Raw genomic sequence first — 17819 nt, 5'->3', positions numbered from 1 at the left:
TTTTTTAGACCTTCCAACATTTTTATATTTAGCAAATATCTTGTGTTAAGTACTTTCTGCTTAAAGTGTATAACATGATTTTTATTACCTGCAAATAACTTCTACCTTATGCACATTTCCTTATATTTCCAAAATATGTAAATATATTATGCTTATATAAGTATATTTAAAATATATACGTATATTTTTAAATTATTTAGTTTAAAGCCTTTTTAGTTATTGCCACGAAACTTTAGAAATTCTAACATTTAATGAGAGCTTGAGAAGTAGAGTGAGAGATATCTGTACTCAGACTGATATCTAATTTATAATTGTTTTTTATTAATAACTATAAAACACATAGAGTTATGCCTACATATTATTATAAACAATTAAACTTTACTTTTATACATCCTTTAAATTATATAGACAAATATTTCTTTCTTTAAATCTTATGTTTTTATATATTTTTCACTATTAAATGGATGTTAAAATTGTACTAGAATTTGACAGGAAAATAGGGAAATATTAACCTCATATACACATAGTCTAGAACTAATGGTTTAGTCTGTTCTAACTCTGTTCTAACTTTGACACCAGACTATGAAGAACCTATGTTTCCATTGTCACTTTATCCATCATTTAAATACTGTATCTTGACAGTCGCTGGAGGCAAATGCAAGGCCCAGGACTGTCTTAATTAAATGCTAATGAATAATTTTGCCTAGAAACTTATGTCAGAATACACTAGTTTGAAAGACATACTTTGCTAAAATGTTTCATTAGATACATTTGATACATTTTAGATATCTTTACCATTTTTAGAAAAGCATCTACCATTCTATGGTATATTTATTGTTTTCCTTGCTCTTACCAACATGAAATTCAGGTTTAGAGAATATAGTTCAATCTGAAAATCTTACCACCTGGAAAAGAAACAAATGAGAGAATCCTTGAATTGTACATAACTTTACACTTAATATTAATTTTGAAATAGACACAAAAAAAGTAACCAATGAGTTTTAGAAATAGTAACAAGAAATAAGGGCGTAACAATGGATTTTAGGAGAACTTAGAATAGATGCTAATTCTTATTAGTGATGTTGCTCAGAATCTCAAATGTTTAGCGTAACAAGGTGATTAAATAGTTAATGAAACACATATATACACAAATGCAAACACACAAAAAAGTGGCATCAAGGAGGCTCAATTTTCTATTTAAATAAAAATTAAGCTTTTTATATTAAAATTACATATATTCAGTTTTTTTGAAATTCTAATTCTTAGTTACATATTAGGGAAATATTGCTTCAAAAAAGAGTACCTATATTCAAAAGGATATAAAACTTAGTAGATCAAGATGTTGCAAAATCTGTGTCAGATAACTAGAGCCACGCTTAAAAGTTTTAAGTTTATTTTTTTCTCATTTGTCTTTGGTAAAAGCTTTTAAATGTAGGAGAGCAGAATGGGAGAAGATAGCAGCTTGTGGAAAATATAATTACTAAAGAGGGAATATTTCAATTAAAAGGTGATTTTTCTACATTAGACTTGGTTTCTTCTTTATACTTTCTCAGCCTCAAATCATTTTTGAATGAAAAAATGGTGGCAGAAACCATGTCATAATAGCATAGATCCTTTTGGAACATATTTCTGTCCAAACCAGGATTGCAACTCCCTCCATCCTAGGAATGACATCAGAGAAATATATTTTTAAAAATATATAATTAATATATCTTTTTATTATATATAAACAATTAAATATAGATAATCAATACCTTTCTTTTTAAATTATATTTTATATATAATTTAATATTTTTAAAATATATTTCAAAAGTAGGATATCTTACATATATACAGAAATATACACACATACACGGAAAGGAATAGATACACTGTGTGTGCGTGTGTGTGTGTGCACACGCGCATGTACGTTCACAGTGGGTATAAAGGAGAATTGGAGAATTGGACAGATGGAAAAGAAAGGAATGTCAGAGTGACTCAACAATATGCTACTTTACTCAAACACTCATCAGAAGACACTGGATACCCTCACTATAATGTCACTAAAACTTTTCTCAGCTCCCGTGGGGCCTTCATGAGACATAATATTGATCAAACAGTCCTGGTCTTAAAAACTAAGATGAACTTCTCTGTTTTTGTCTTTCTAGCACATTCATATAAATGAATGTAACCAGCTTGCGTTTGAACCATCATTAGAATGAAGGACACTAATCAAGCAGCCTTGTTATATTGAATACTCGTTCGAATTGGATTATACCCAATTAAAGAAAAGCACATGTGGCATTTTCTTACCCAAATTATGAAAAGAAGCTATTTCCAAAGTACTGCAAATATAAAGGTCACATATTCCCTAAAATAAGAATGCGTAATTTAAATTTGCCAGGGAGCAGCTGGAACTTGCCCTCTAGCTATGTAAATTTATTTTTATTTTAATATTTACTCAAGTATTCATTACACACAGTTAATGTCCACATTTCATTTTCCCCTAAGACTTCCCACAACATGCCTGAAAACACTGTGTGGATATTTTTGCAGAATGTTTGAGATTTATGAAATTTTTACTACTGAAAGAGAGTAAGTAAAATAAAATATTTTACTAAGTGATTGAAATTTTGTTTTTCAATCATTATAAGTATTTCCATATTTAGGTATCAAATATGTATACCATGACTAAATAATAAATACTTTAGATAAACAGAGATTCTAAGAGACTTGTCATATATCATTTTTCCTTTTTTTTTCTCCACTGGTTTTTCTTCTCATCCTATTAGAAAAAATTTGCAAACATAGCACCAAGTAAAATTTAAAGTAGATAATATTCTGGTGCATGCATTAAGGTAAGAGCCAAAGGAGAAAAACTCAGCATCAAAAATGAACAATGACCTAACCCTTATTGAGCACTTGCTATGAGCCAGATTCTGTGCTATGCAATTTTCATAAGATTATTCTCTTTAATCCTCACAGTACTTCTATGAGATTAACTCTAATATCCTTGAGTTAATCCATGAGACTGAAAAGGAGAAAAAAACATGAGGATAGGGTCCACTGGATTCCATTTCGGTTCTCTGATCAAATGCACTCTTAAACCACAAATAATAGGCTCCATTATGGACCCCTGATCAGTGACACATCAAGGCAGAGAAACTATGGAAGTGTTCTGCCTGTCTTGAGGAGCATTTTATCATTGACACTAGAATTGACAGTAGAAAATGACGATGAAAAGTAGAAAATAATTTAGTTGGCTTTCTTATTTTATTTTATTTTTTTATTTATTCTCTACGGGGGCTGGGGGAACTTTTTTTCTAACTGCTTGCATCACAGGCTCTCACCAGCCCACTCACATCTTCGTAGCCTCTCAAACTAGTCACATGGGCATGCTAGTGACATGGGTCTGGGATCGTGTCTGGTCTATAGTGTGGAAGATGTCAAATGTTTACTTTTCCTATTACAAATCCACTGTCTTGTGATAATTCAACAGTATTTTTCTGTTATAATATTCCTTTTTTTTTCAAGTTACACATGTGAAATAATTTCTTTCTATTTTTAATTGACCTTCAATTTAGTTTTAAATACTCTATGAAATATTTTTAGTTATTATGTTTATTCAATATTTCCTTAGTTGTTTCTTTTGTAACTTTAAATTATCCTAATATTCTTTAAGACATAGTCGATAAAAACCATGGTAACAAAAGTAAGGATACCTTATTTTATGAGTCTGTGCCAATTAATTTTAAAGGAATTGATTTTCTAACTTTAAGAAAAATGTCTCAAGGTAAGCTGAGGGTGAAATAAAAACAAAACTAAACTAAAACTTTTGAAACCCTACCTTTCATCTGGAGGTTATTTAAAAACACCACTTTAAATGGCTATAGAAGATATAGCTAATAATACTCACAGTCCAATGGAACATATGCTGGGATTCAGAAAAAAAAAAAAAAGGATCTTATTCAAGGCAATTATTTTTTTATGAGAAAAAAATGATCAGGGAAAAACAAATAATGGAAAATATATATCAGTAATTTACCTTAAAGCAAAAATGTCAGAAGTAGGAATATTTAACTATTTTACATTAAATGATAGATATCAAACTGACTGCTGTTGAGATCAAGCAGTATCTCATATTCTTTTTGCCTTTACAGCTTTCTCATTACATTCACACCATTTCAGATTCCCCATCATAATTCCCAATAAGTGCTAAACACAGAGAAAAGTAGTCAAAAGAATGACAAAGATGGAAGTATAGACTGACTGATTGAAAAACTCATTGAATGAAAAAATAACTCAAAGAACATCATGTTGCATGCTTTGAAAATGGCAAAGATGGCTGCAATAGTTAGCCATGGGTGCAATGGTTATTCAACATAGAAAGCTGCATAACCAAAAATTGCACAGGAAATCTTGATCTTCCAAATTTGAAGCTTTCCTTCCCCTCTCTTTCTATTCTCTGTCAGGAATTCACAACCTTATTAATCACAGCACATCTATAAGCATATTTCAATGACCTTTTTCTTTATCTCAGGGATTTCCTCAGAATTCAACTTAATAGAGCTATAAACTGGAACACTTTTGGTCTAAAAGAGAAGTAAATAATTGAAATAGCATTGCTGAGTTAAATAAATTTTTTGAGAGGTTACCACAGACGAAATTAATGGTACTTGGATAGATTGTGATACATTTTATCTTAGAAATTTTATATAATATTTGCAAATGTTTGGTGGCTTGTGCATAACACTGAGATACATTTATTAAAGTACTGAAATAAATGTTACTGAGTGTATATCAAAATAGATAATAGGAGAAACTGATGAACAAATCATGACGACTGAGAGAATAAAGGCTATGCAATCAGATAGATCTGACTCTGAATCCGCATTTTGCAGATTATTACTGTGCGATGCTATTATGTATTTAATTAACTTATCTGAGTCTTTATTTCAAAATCTATAAAATGTGAATGCCACTACATGTCTCATAGGATTCTGTTGAGTTTTAACTTATTAATGTACATAAAGAATTTCTTACATGCTTCTAAAAGATTTAGGGATCTTTAGTTTTAGTGTATTTTTGGTCATGAGTTTTGAATTATGTAGTAATCTTTAAAAAAATTATTGTCAAAATATTCTGTATCAACTAGATAAAAATTTCATACACAAAAACAACCACATGTTTTTTGTATTTGTTAGCTGTTATGTAGGAGCCTGTCTGTTGCAAGTAAAAGTAAAATTGCATTATGGTTCAGACTTTAAGTAAAGATTTCACAGTAGTTTAATTTTTTTTAAGTAGAAGAGATAGGAGATTTAAGTTATCCTAAAGTGCAAACTTATATAAGCATCCCGAACTAAAACAACACAAAACCAAACTGAACCAACAAAAAGGCAGGCTGAAAAACATTTTTATTACCTAACTAGTTCTTTTACTCACTAACTTGTAATGATTTTGACAAGTAGTAAATAATATATAATCATTTCATTTGGTGGATTGCTCGATCACTTAAAATATTGAGAATTGACAAAAAATTAACTAGTTGTTTTATAGGATATACAATCATAGCAATAATAGAGACTTCTCCAGTCGAAATGCATTGTGTTCTGAATAGCAAGGATTAAGGAAAAAAGTGAAATGCAAAACCTTCACTTTACTACCAAACCTAACATCAATATTCCAGTTTCATTAAATGAGCAGTATACATTCAATGAAAGTAATGTTGCTGATTCATTTTATTACAAGTGTGATTTTGCTTGTAATTAATGCATTTGTTTGGTTTTATTGCAGATCAAAGCTTTAAACCTAAGAAATTTGTATTTATTTTGTGGCTATGTAAATAACACTGTATAAAAATATTAACTTAATAATTGTCAAAATTATGGTATACAGAAAAATCACTTTCTAATAACCAATAATTGAAGCAATTATATATCATAGTTGATTTTTAGCACACTAAAAACTATTAAAATTATGTAATACAAGGATAAGTGTGTTTATGTTTGTTAGTTTTTGCTTAAGTTGGTAAGATTAATTTCTCTGTCAGTACTGTTTTTCTCATTCTTCATTTCTGTGGCATGCAGATTGTTTTTATATCAAGGATTTCCAAACCCACAGAATAAAAAACCTAGAGTCAAGTAAAACAAACAAGAAAAAAAGAAGTGTATTGTCTCCTTTTTAGGAATAAAATATAGATGTTTACAACATTTATCTTACCTTTCAAATAATTCAGAAGAGGGGCAAATAATATTATAAAACAAAATGTTTATTGCATATATTTGTAAATAACAGAAAGCAGCAAGGAGGGCCTTTTTTACAATTGTATGAAATACATTTACAATTGAAGAAAGTTACACATTGACCGTAAGAAAAGAATATTCTGAAGGAGAGAGAAAAAGAAGGATGTTGGAAACGGAAGACAGAGAACAGAGGATGAATCAAGACTTGTCAGGTAAGAATAAATTAGAGGAGAAAGAGAGGCATATAGGTGGAAAGTAGGAAAGGAAAAGAATCATTCATTCATTTATCCGCTCAGTCTGTCATTCATGTAACAATGATACATCTTGAGCTCTGGATTTGTGCCAGACTCTGAGTTTTATTGGGTATGGAGAGGGGAATAAGACACTTTGTTTATAGTCTAGTAGAAGAGATAATCAACCAAATGAACAAACAAATTTAAATATGTCATTAATTTTACTCACTATAAAAGAAAACAGGGAAAAACAAGGGGCATTTAATCTCTTCTAACTCCTGCTCACTAAAAATATGTTTATTCCACTAGGGAAGAAATGAATACATAGAAATTATTCTTTAAAGTTCTGAGTTCGTTCGATAACCACACAAAAATAGTTTTATTATTCTTTATACGCACATCCTAAAAAATTTGTTCGTTTTGTTTTCAATTTGCAGCAGAAGCAGATGGGTTAATAATTTAACTGCAGAAAAACTCTTTTCGCATGCTGATATTGCCTTGCATTGTCCTTTGAACCACTCATTAATTGCAAAACAGAGCATTATGCAAAAACTCAGAGAATGCTTTTATTTTAAAATGTCAAAAACCGTAATTAAACTATAATTGTATTTTTTCTTTGAGACTGCTAATATATGCTAACATTTCTGATAATCATATATGAGATCAGTAATAATTTAATTTATATGGTCATTTTCTCATCAAATTAAATAAAGTATTGTGGCCTAGTTTGATCTTTGTGAAAATATTATAAAATAAAAAACAAGATGCACAACAAGGTAGGTGTACTTAATGCCACAGAATCATATCCTTAAAATGGTTAAAATGGTAAATTTAATGTTATGTATGTTTTACCACAATATAAAAAAAGAATGAAAAGGAAATTCTAAGTAATATATGAAAAAATAGCAGAGAAATTCACTACTGTTCCTTGAACGTCAGCTTTCTTTTCTAATTCCTCAATTTCTGTTGTGTATGGGACACATTTAAGAATCTCTCTGATCAAATAATGGTTTCTCTATGCACATAAGTCAACATACTTAGTATTTTGAATAATTTTACAGGTTTCATAGACATCCTTCAGTCTATCTTTGAGCCTTAGAAAAGTTTTTGTCCCCTAGAATAATCTCAGAAGCAAATTTAATTCATTGAGTCCTTAAAGAACGATTTCTTGTGAAAAACAAAAATAATCAAAAAGGCAACAACAAGAACAAAAACTATGCCATTCAAAATGAACAACATGCCTTTTCTTGCCCAGCTCAGTTTATCGAGAAATCAGAACCAAATAATGAAAATAAAGGCATGGATGGGTTACTGTGTAAGTAGAAGACAGGGAAGTGATTGAGTCTGGAAAGGAAGTGCACAGAAGCTAAAATATGAACTGGACCATAAAGGATGGAAAGGAGGTTTATAAATGGAAAAGAGAGGAAAAACATTTTGATCACCAACAGTCAAGGTCATGAGTGGGTTTGTGACATAGGCAATGAGAATAGGGATTTCCTTATAAACAGCACATATAGACATTAGTCCAGTGGATAGAGAAGAGGGTAGAAGGGTCAATTTTAGCAGCCTGGGGTATATGAAACGTCATGGAGGCCACCACAAAATGAGACTGAAATGGACAGACAAAACAAAGAAGGTTATTGTCCTTGGCATGCAGTTGAATCTCTTCCAAATGAACTCACTGCTGGCAATAGAAATAATGTACTTGGTTTGCTATTGAGCACATCTGCAAGATAACCACTATGGAAAATGTGAGCGTGATCATTTAGTTTCTCCATGGAATAAAAGCCTGTTACTGGGTTTGATACTGCTCTGGCTGTGTGACAGTATAGAGACCCATAAAATGGTGAACACGTCAGGTATTTTGTTTTATTGGTGACCTGTCTAATAATCTAAGAGCAATATCTACTTGGAATCCTATAACTGGAGCCAGAAAACAGCCCTATGATAGTTTTTAAAGCCATTTTAAGTTACTTTAGAATTGCAAATCTGGCAAGGTTAAGAACTTAAGCAGCATAATTATCTTTTAAACACTTAAATTTTGATATAATGTATGTTGTTGAGGCAAAAATTTTTATGGTTTATAATGAAAGTATATTCTCCCTCAACCTCATTCCCATCTTAGGATGTCCTTTATTTAAAGTTAAATTTTAAATAGCAAAATCTTAATGACTCATTCATGTCCATGATCATTTATGGTCATTACAGCATAGGTCACTCACAGCTTCTGTTATTATCAGAACATTAAAGACCTTGCTGGGGCTTCTCATTGTTATTTGCTTGACATCCACTTATTATTTACCATTGGGAACATCGCAGATGGTCCAATTTCTTTCTCATTCACTTAATGAAGAGTGATTATTATTTTTATGGGTCCTCCAGGGGTACCCTATCTGTAAGTAAGCAGCTAGTGGAAAAAATAAATGACATTTGGGAAGTTATTACCAACTGACCACATCTCACAAAGAAACCTGGGCAGTTAAACTGGACCCAGACTCTTTGAACTTTAATCTACCAGAGGAGATGTGGATAAAGATAATGAGTTAAATAATGTGAAAGCTCATTGTAATTGTTACATAAGTTAGGAAAATTAAGATACAGATGGTAAAAAGACTTCACTCAAACTTACTTAAACAGGGAATGTGTCAACTTCAATAATAGAAAACTTTAGAGTAAGGAATGGCTTCAACACAGCTTCTTTTAGAGCTTCAAATAATGCCATTGAATTTGGTTTCTCTCATCACTTGTCTCTATAGTCCTAGGTTACTTCATTTTCAGACAGGAAACCCCATGTAATTTCAAGATAGTTACCCAACTTTTGGGATTACATTCACATCTAATAGGAAAGAATATTTACTCTGACATTCTCTGTCAAAATCCAAGTGTATCTCTTTGAGCGAGATTGTATCTCATGCCCAGGCATGAACATAGAGCAGAGTTCTAAGTAGTGGGGAGACTGATTATTTTACTTCTAGTTCACGTAATGCATATGTGCTAAAAGAAGATAATATGGAAAAGAGACCAGAGTTATCTAAAGCAACAAATTACCACAACCATAATAAAATACAATTAATAAATAACTCTGGTGTCATTGACATCAGTCATGAAGGTTAATTTATATAGTCATCAAAGTTAATTAAATATAATGCCTTTAAAAATCAATTATATATATATATATTTTTAGTTAAATATTATAAAAGTACATATTTTTTCACTAATATTCTGATGTAAGCCCAAGACAACTTTTGAAGTATGGTGTTTTGAAGAGGATCTTTTTTTCCCCAAATACACACACAATACATATTCTAATTTCCATTTTTGCTTTTACAGTGTAAATATTTTAAAATACTTGCAAAATGACCTTTATTTTACAGTTTTCCCATACTTGTGTCAACACTGATTTTTCTAGATGCTCATAGAGCATGGCGTTACAGGTTGTCTTCTTTTCCTAAAGGATATCCAAAAGTACATATTCTTAGGGTTCCATTTCTGCTTCCTTTAAAGTACGGTAGGGACTTTCAGTCAAGACAAGATAGTGTAGACCTATTTCTCTCCATTTTTTACTGTTTTTCTTCACTAAGTAGAACTATAAACCCTGGCAATAACCCAAAAGACAATCAAAAAGATCACTGACAGGCAGTAAGCAGGTGAGTGGATTAGAGACATCAAGCAAGACCTGCTAATCAACACAGGTAGGATGGCTGCACCCTCCTCCCACATTCACGAAAGGCCATCCAGACTCATTGTCTTTCAACCTCTAGTCTAGCAACACAAGGCGGCACAGGTTGGTTTACACCTACCCTAAACCAGAAACAGCCAGGATATGGGGAGGTCTATTAGCAACTTCATATACAACACGCTGCCAGCAGGAGAAGCATTCTCCTTTCCCACCAAATTTGAGACAACCTTCCTGGCAGCCTCTTGGTTCATGTGGCCCTGATTCTCCCCTTCCCTGCCCAGAGCCCCTGGCCAGCTTTGAGTAGGAGGGAGTGAGGATTAAGGAGTGAGATCTCACCAAAACCCTCCCCCTCTTCCCAGCCTGGGGAAAGTCCTTTAGCCCCATTAGGCAGCACTCCCAGGGGATAGGAGATAGCTGCAACAGATAAACCAAGTGGATCCAAACAAAATTGCAAAGGTTCTAAAAAGGCTAAACCTAAACAAGGGGCTTGCCTATTAAATGGTAAATAAAAATAAAAAATAATTAGGCCCAGAAATCTCCTGCGTGGAAATAAAACTTACCTGGATTTCTCAAGATTTTTACACAAGGTCATAGTTTTCTAAGAGTCTTTACACATCATGAACATTAGATCTGCAGTTTTCTGTCTACTTGATTCTGATCTGAAATGATAGGAAAATTTCTTTTCTCTCTCCGATGGGTCAAAGTGGTTACATTTCTACTAGGTTCCTAGATTAAGCTACCGAAAAATCTGAAAGATTAAAACTATACTCCTCCATGTTTACATTTTAAGAGAGAATGAGGATTTTGACCTTGGAAAGAGCTCTTGGTTATAATATCCAAGACATGATGCTATCTGGCACTTATGAAATATTTTTTACATGCCAGGTAGCTGGAATAAAGAGGCCTTTCAGGAAGGCAGGGACGTCAGCTTTTTCCCCCATTTAACAAGCAGAGAACAGTTTTTTCTTCTCTCTCACCTATGACATGTCCGGCCGCTTTTACCACTGGGGCCGGTGGGAGTTCGATGTTGCCCCAACGGTAGTGGGGAGGCGGAGGGGAAGGGATAATGGTGGCACAGAAGTGTAGTTAGCATTTTCCTTAGTTCTTCCTCATTGATGCAGTAAAGAATCACACGTCAGCGAGATCTCGAAAAGATTTATTAAAGTATATTTTAGAAAGACAAAGTATGCCCCAAGGAGGAGCATGGTCCCAGTGATGAGAGCTACAACAGAGCGCTGTAATAACAACCACAACAAAACTAGAGGGCAAAAAAGGGCCATAAAAGCCACAAATGGCCACACAAAAGACCACACAAGGGCAAAAAGGCCACAAAAGGGCATAAGGGCAAAAAAGGCAAAATGGACCCAGAAGCAGGAATGTCTGCCTTATATTTGGGCAGTAATGGGTGGTTCCAAAGGCATTTCTAGGTGATCAAAATGACCTCACTTGGATTGACACTTGATTGCTGTATAACTCTTTGCCCAGTGTACAGTGCATACCCAGAATTCCACTTCCATATAGGTGTTCTTTGGGCGGTCTCTAGGCTGGGCTCCTATTCCTTTGTTACCCTTGTCGCTCATGTCTGACTACCTAACACACCCACATAGGGAAAATTCTTCTTGGCTCTCATCTTGTTGCCCTGGTGATAAGATAAAGTCCCCCAAGGAGACAAATTCCTTATTATGCAGTGTAATATATTTAATAAGAAATTTGTCTCTGATTCTGACACCTTGTGTATGAACTTAGCATAAAATTATTAAAAATGAATATTAAAAATCTAATATTAAATAAGAGACAAAATACCCAGGAGTCTATTGAAAAGCACCTATCATACTAAGAACCAAAAAAATAATGGCTTGAATCAGAAAAGACGATCAACTAACACCAACAGTGAAGTAAATCAGATGTTGTAATTATCTTACAAGGATATTAAAGCAGCTATTATAAAAATGTTTCAAGGAGCAATTATAAATTCTCTTGAAACAAACTATAAAAAAAGAAAATTTTAGCAAGTAATTTATAAAAAGAATCAAATCAATATTATAGAGTTGAAAATTAGAATTAAATTTATAATATACAACTGAAAAATAGAATAAAATATTTTTTTTTAATTTCACTAGATTAACTCAATAATAGAGTTGAGATGACAAAAGACAGAATAAAGAAACTTCAAAACAGAACAGTAAAACTGACCTACTATGAACAACAGGAAAAAAAATAGCTAAAAGTCATTCAAATGAGTGACAAGACCTGAAGAACAATAATAAAAGATCCCAAATATGTATCTGAGAGTCACGGAAGGATAGAAGAAAGAGAATATGGCTAAAAGAGTATTTGAATAATGGTTGAAAAAATTCCAAAACTGGCAAAATATACAAACCTACAGGTTCAAGGAGCTGAGTAGATCCTTAACAGTATAAACCCAAAAGAATCCAGGCAGAAATATCAAAATTAAATTTGGGAAAATCGAAGGTAAAGGAATCTAAATGTAAATGAAGATTTCATACTTTACTCCATGTGAGAAAATGTTGATACCTGTAGATTGTTATCATCATATACATATTTGCCCTACCCAGGGCAACCACCAGAAAACTGTACAAAGAGTTCCATCCAAAACAAAAAAACAAAAAACAAACAAACAAAAAACTAAAATTAGTGAGAACTTAAAATTATTTTGAAAGTATTCTGATTAAAATATTTTTTTTCTTAACTTTGACATTCCCTCTCCTATTTGTATGTTTGTCTCTCTCCTACATGTTTTGACATTAATGTTTTAAATAGCAAGTTCCCATTAGAGAGCTCACATTAGAATTCATTGCTGGAAATATATCTTTTTCAGGGTAAAGTATTTGGGACTCTGAGAGTTTCTTTCCCTAGCGTATTCCGCAGCTTTCAGTCGGTGGTCTCCAAATCTTGCTTTTAAATGGTCGAAACCATATTCCATACCAATTAAGTCAGAATTTCTGGCAGTGAGATTCAGGTGAGCCTTAGGCATTACTACTTTTAAATTTATCAAGTGGTTTTAATGTGCAGCCAAGTTCGAAAACCAATGATCCAAAAACTTATCTGCAACCTTCAGCAAACTTTTGTTGAAGAATTATGTAACACAGGGACATTTGGAACTGGAAGGGAATGCGTGCATAAACATATAGAAAAAAATGGCAAATGCTCAATAAGAAAAGTCATCATTTCTTTTAGGAATGGGCATTTCTAAATTTTGGAGATTTAAATTTTGTTGAGGTAACCATTTCTCAAACTCTGTCACCTCTCTGTCTCAGCCATCAGTATTTTAACCTTGAACATTAAGAGTCAAATTAATCTGTAGCATTAAAATAAGCTTTAAAAATAAAGTTATCTAGAAAAACCTATTGCATTAGAAGCGGATGTAATAGTTTTGGAAACTGACTACCTGAATTTCTTTTTTTTCTGCTGTGCGCTGCCATTTCTATTTATGTTCAACCATAATTAAACATTTGATGAGAATCTGTTAAATGCTACTTTCAATAATATTTTCCTTTGGTTGAGTTCTTTCCTTCTTTCTGTTTTTTTAAATTTAAAATTTTATATACTTTTTTTCACTTTTGTGAGGTAAAATTTATGTACAGAGCAATATATAGCTCTTAAGTATAAAATTTGATGATTATTGACAAGTGTAACATTACCCAAGTAAAACATTTGCATCATCTTAGAAAGATCATTATGCTCCATTTCCATCCAACAAGCAACCTCTGTTTTCATTTCTACCAACATGTATTAGTTTTGCTTGTTCTTTAAATTTGTATAAACTAAACCATATACTATATATTCATTTGTGCCTATTTTTGCTCAGTATAATGACTATAAGATTCATCCACACTGTTGTGTATCTTAGCAGTTCACTCTTTTGCATTGCTGAGTAGGATTCCATTATTTGAATGTAATATAATTACTTTACCCATTTTTGTGTTGATAGACATTTGAGTTATTTTCAGCTTTTGGCTGTTATCAATAAAGCTGCTCCAAAGACTTTTGTACAAGTCTTTTTGTGGACATATGTTTGAATTCTCTGGGGTATATTTATTCTTGGGAGTACAATTGTTGTGGATGGCCATAAAGTTTGAAATCTATAGTAGATAAAGCAGATAAAGAAGATATATATACCACATCTTCTTTATCAATTCATCCATTGGTAGACTCTTAGTTTGTTTCTCTATCTTGGCTCTTAAAACTCAGTAACAATAAACAATCCGATGTACAAATTATTTCACTTATAAGTGGGATATGAAACGGAAAGCAACAAATGACCAAGTCTGAAACACATAGACACAGACAACAGTTTAATGATTACCAGAGGGAAAGTGGGGAGGCGGGAGGTTGATTAAAGTAAAGGGGATCAAATACATGGTGATGAAAGAAAGTTTAACTCTGGGTGGTTATACAATACATATATGACATATTATTGAATCATGCACTTGAAACCTATATGATTTTATTAACCAATGTCTCCCTAATAAATTTAATAATATAAAATAAAATAAATATGGACAAAAGAATTGAGTAGATATTTCTCTAAAGAAGACATATAAATGACTAACAGATACAAGAAAAGCCACACAATATCACTAAGCATCAGGAAAATACAAATCAAATCTACCATATCACCTCACACATTAGAATGGCTATCATCAAGAAGACAAGATATAATAAGTGTTGACAATGACGTGGAGAAAAGGGAACCTCTGTGTATTGTTGGTGGACATGTAAATTGACTCAGCCAATGTGGACAACAATAGGGAGGTTTTTCAAAAAATTAAAAATATAACTACTATATGATCCGTTAATTCCACCTCGTATATCCAAAGGAAATGGAAACAGGATTCGGAAAAGATATCTGTATTCCCCATTTATTGCAGCATTAGTCATAATAGTTTACTCCTCCAATTAGTACTAGTATAATGTCTGTCTTACATATCAAGGTAGACTTAGAAGAATTTTACCAGAGATAATAGGATCTTTTCGTAATGATAAAGGGGTCAATTCATCAAGAGAGCACAATCATCTTAAACATTTCTATATCTAATAATGAGCTTCAAAACAAAAGCAGCAAAAACTAATAGAACTGCCAGGAGGAATAGACAAATTTACAAGTACAGTTGCAGATTTTAATATCACTCTCTGAATAATTGATAGAATAGAACCAAGAGACAGAAAATCAGTAAGGATATAAAAGACTTTAGATAGCATTATCAACCAAGTTGACATTCATAAAACACTCTCCAAAACTGTAGCAACACATTCTTTTCAAGTTTAGATGCAACATTTGCCAAAATAAATGATATTTTGGATCATAAAACAAGTCTCAATGAATTTAAAAGTATTTAAGTCTTTGAACATAATTTATTCATTCACCTGTTGATATATAATTGAAAATCTCAAATAAAATTTAGAATATTTTGAGAGCTTAATAAATAACAAAATGGCTAATTTGAAATCTCCAAGAAACATGGATTATTATAAATATGTGTTCTTCAGTCAATGACTTATGAATAACCTCTTGACAATAGAAGAAAGAACAGAGGTTGTAAAAAAAGAAAGTAGCCATTATCTCTTGCAAAGTTACTGATTTTCTATTTAAAAATAATCAGTTGCCATACATTCTTAGATTAAATAATTAGAGTTTGATGTTTCCTTGCCATGCTAGAGTGAAACTAAGATAGGTGATTATCCAAATCAGCTTTATTTTTTATTTTTTCTCTGAATTTTAAATAGCAATACTTTAAAATATGTTCTATGGTTTTTATACTTTAAACTATATATTTTATATCTTATACTTAAAGAAATAGTAATTAAGTGTTTTTAAAATATGAGCTGATTCTAATAATACTGCTTTACTGCCTAAAATATACATGGAAACTATAACTAAAGATCTTGAGTTATTAAACCATTTATATTCTAAGATTGATTTTAAATATGTTTTTAATTTTTTGTCTCTTCATATGTGATACTTAATAGAAAAAATCTAAATAGAAGCTGATTGACCTTTGAATCTTATTTCTGTCACTTTCTAGATATCTAAACCAAAGGAAATCATTTCATCTTTCTGCTTATCAGAATTTTAGTTATAAAAATCATGAGAATCAACAATGAGGTGTCTAGTATCTACTTAAACCCCATTATTTATTTTATTCTGTTCCATGTACTAAGTGTAGAACCTCTATCCATTGCATTTTAATGTTCTGAGCCAGTTCACTGCTTGAGTAGGATATGTCTTTTTGTTGTTGTTGTTGCTGCTGCTAACAATGTATTCCTCTTGGTGAAGTCCTCTCTCACGGTGACTAAGTGGCCACAAAGTTTGAAGCTGTTGTTGATAAGAAATTTTACATGGATACGTGTACTCCTGAAAAACTCCCTTTTGAAAGCCTTTCACCAAAGCCAAAGGTTTTTGTATTAGACTACAGAATGACTTGAGGTATGTGGAGAGAGATCTAAAGAGTGAGAGCCTATCTTCCACATTCCAGTTTCTTTTGAGTTTCTAGCTGAATGCGGTTAGTTGTATACTGGCTTCAACACACCAACAGAGGAAAACAAAACAACATACACACACACACACACACACACACACACACACACACAGACATCAAATAGAGCAAAGTCAACAAATGATAACATAATACAGTAAGGTGTGACAATATGTTTTGCAGTGCTTTATTAAATAGAATCGTAGGCAGAAAAAATGGTCCCCAGAGGAATACAGGTCCTAATCCCTAAAATATGCATATATATTGCCTGACATGGAACAACAAAAATAAAATATTTTGCAAATTTGGTTGAGTTGAGAACCATAAGAAGGAGAGATTATTTTGTATTATCCAGGTGGATTCACAGTTTGTCACAAAGGTTCTTAAAGGGCAATAGGGAAACAGTGAGTATGCATCAGAAAAGGAGGTATATTGATAGAGCAGAGGTCCAGGTGATGCAATTGCTTCCTTTGCAGATAGAAAGGGATCATAGGTCAAGAAATGTATGCAGCCTTTTTACTATGGACTAAATGTTTGTATCCCCCTCAAATTTAATTTCAAAACTCTAATCCCCAATGAGATGGTCTTTGGAAGTGGGACCTGTGGGAGGTGATTAGAGTTAGATTGAGCCATGAGAATGAGTGCTCAGGAATTAATGCTCTTATGAAAAGAGAATAAGAAACAAGATTTTCTGTGTATATTTCTATTTCTCTCTTTCTCCGTGTACACATCAAGGAAAAACCATGTTAGGACATAATCAGGACGAGGGCCTTAACCAAGAATCCAAACTTGCTAACACCTGATCTCAGACTTCCAGCCTCTAGAATTGTGAGATATAAATGTTTGTTGTTTAAGCCACTCATCTATGGTCACTTGTTTCAGCAGCCTGAGCTATGGTATTCGAGAAGACTTTAAACTAACACAATCCCATTGACACCTTTATTTTAGCCCACTGATGTTCATATCAGAGTCTGCACTCTAGAAATGTAAAATAATAAATTTGTGGGTTTTTTCAAGTCATATCATTGAAACTTCTTACAAGAGTAGGAAAATAATACAACACAGATAAGTGACACAGAAACTGATAACTGTAAGTGAGCTGCCATTGTAACAAAGCTCTAAAACTTTTGTCAATAACTTTGTGACTGGGTAGGAGATGGAAGCTTGGATGTAGGTAAGGAGCATATCA

The sequence above is a fragment of the Pteropus medius genome, unplaced genomic scaffold (assembly GCF_902729225.1).
Source record: "Pteropus medius unplaced genomic scaffold, Ma_sr-lr_union100, whole genome shotgun sequence".
Classification (NCBI taxonomy): Eukaryota; Metazoa; Chordata; class Mammalia; order Chiroptera; family Pteropodidae; genus Pteropus; species Pteropus medius.
Note: the sequence above shows the minus strand (reverse complement) of the source record.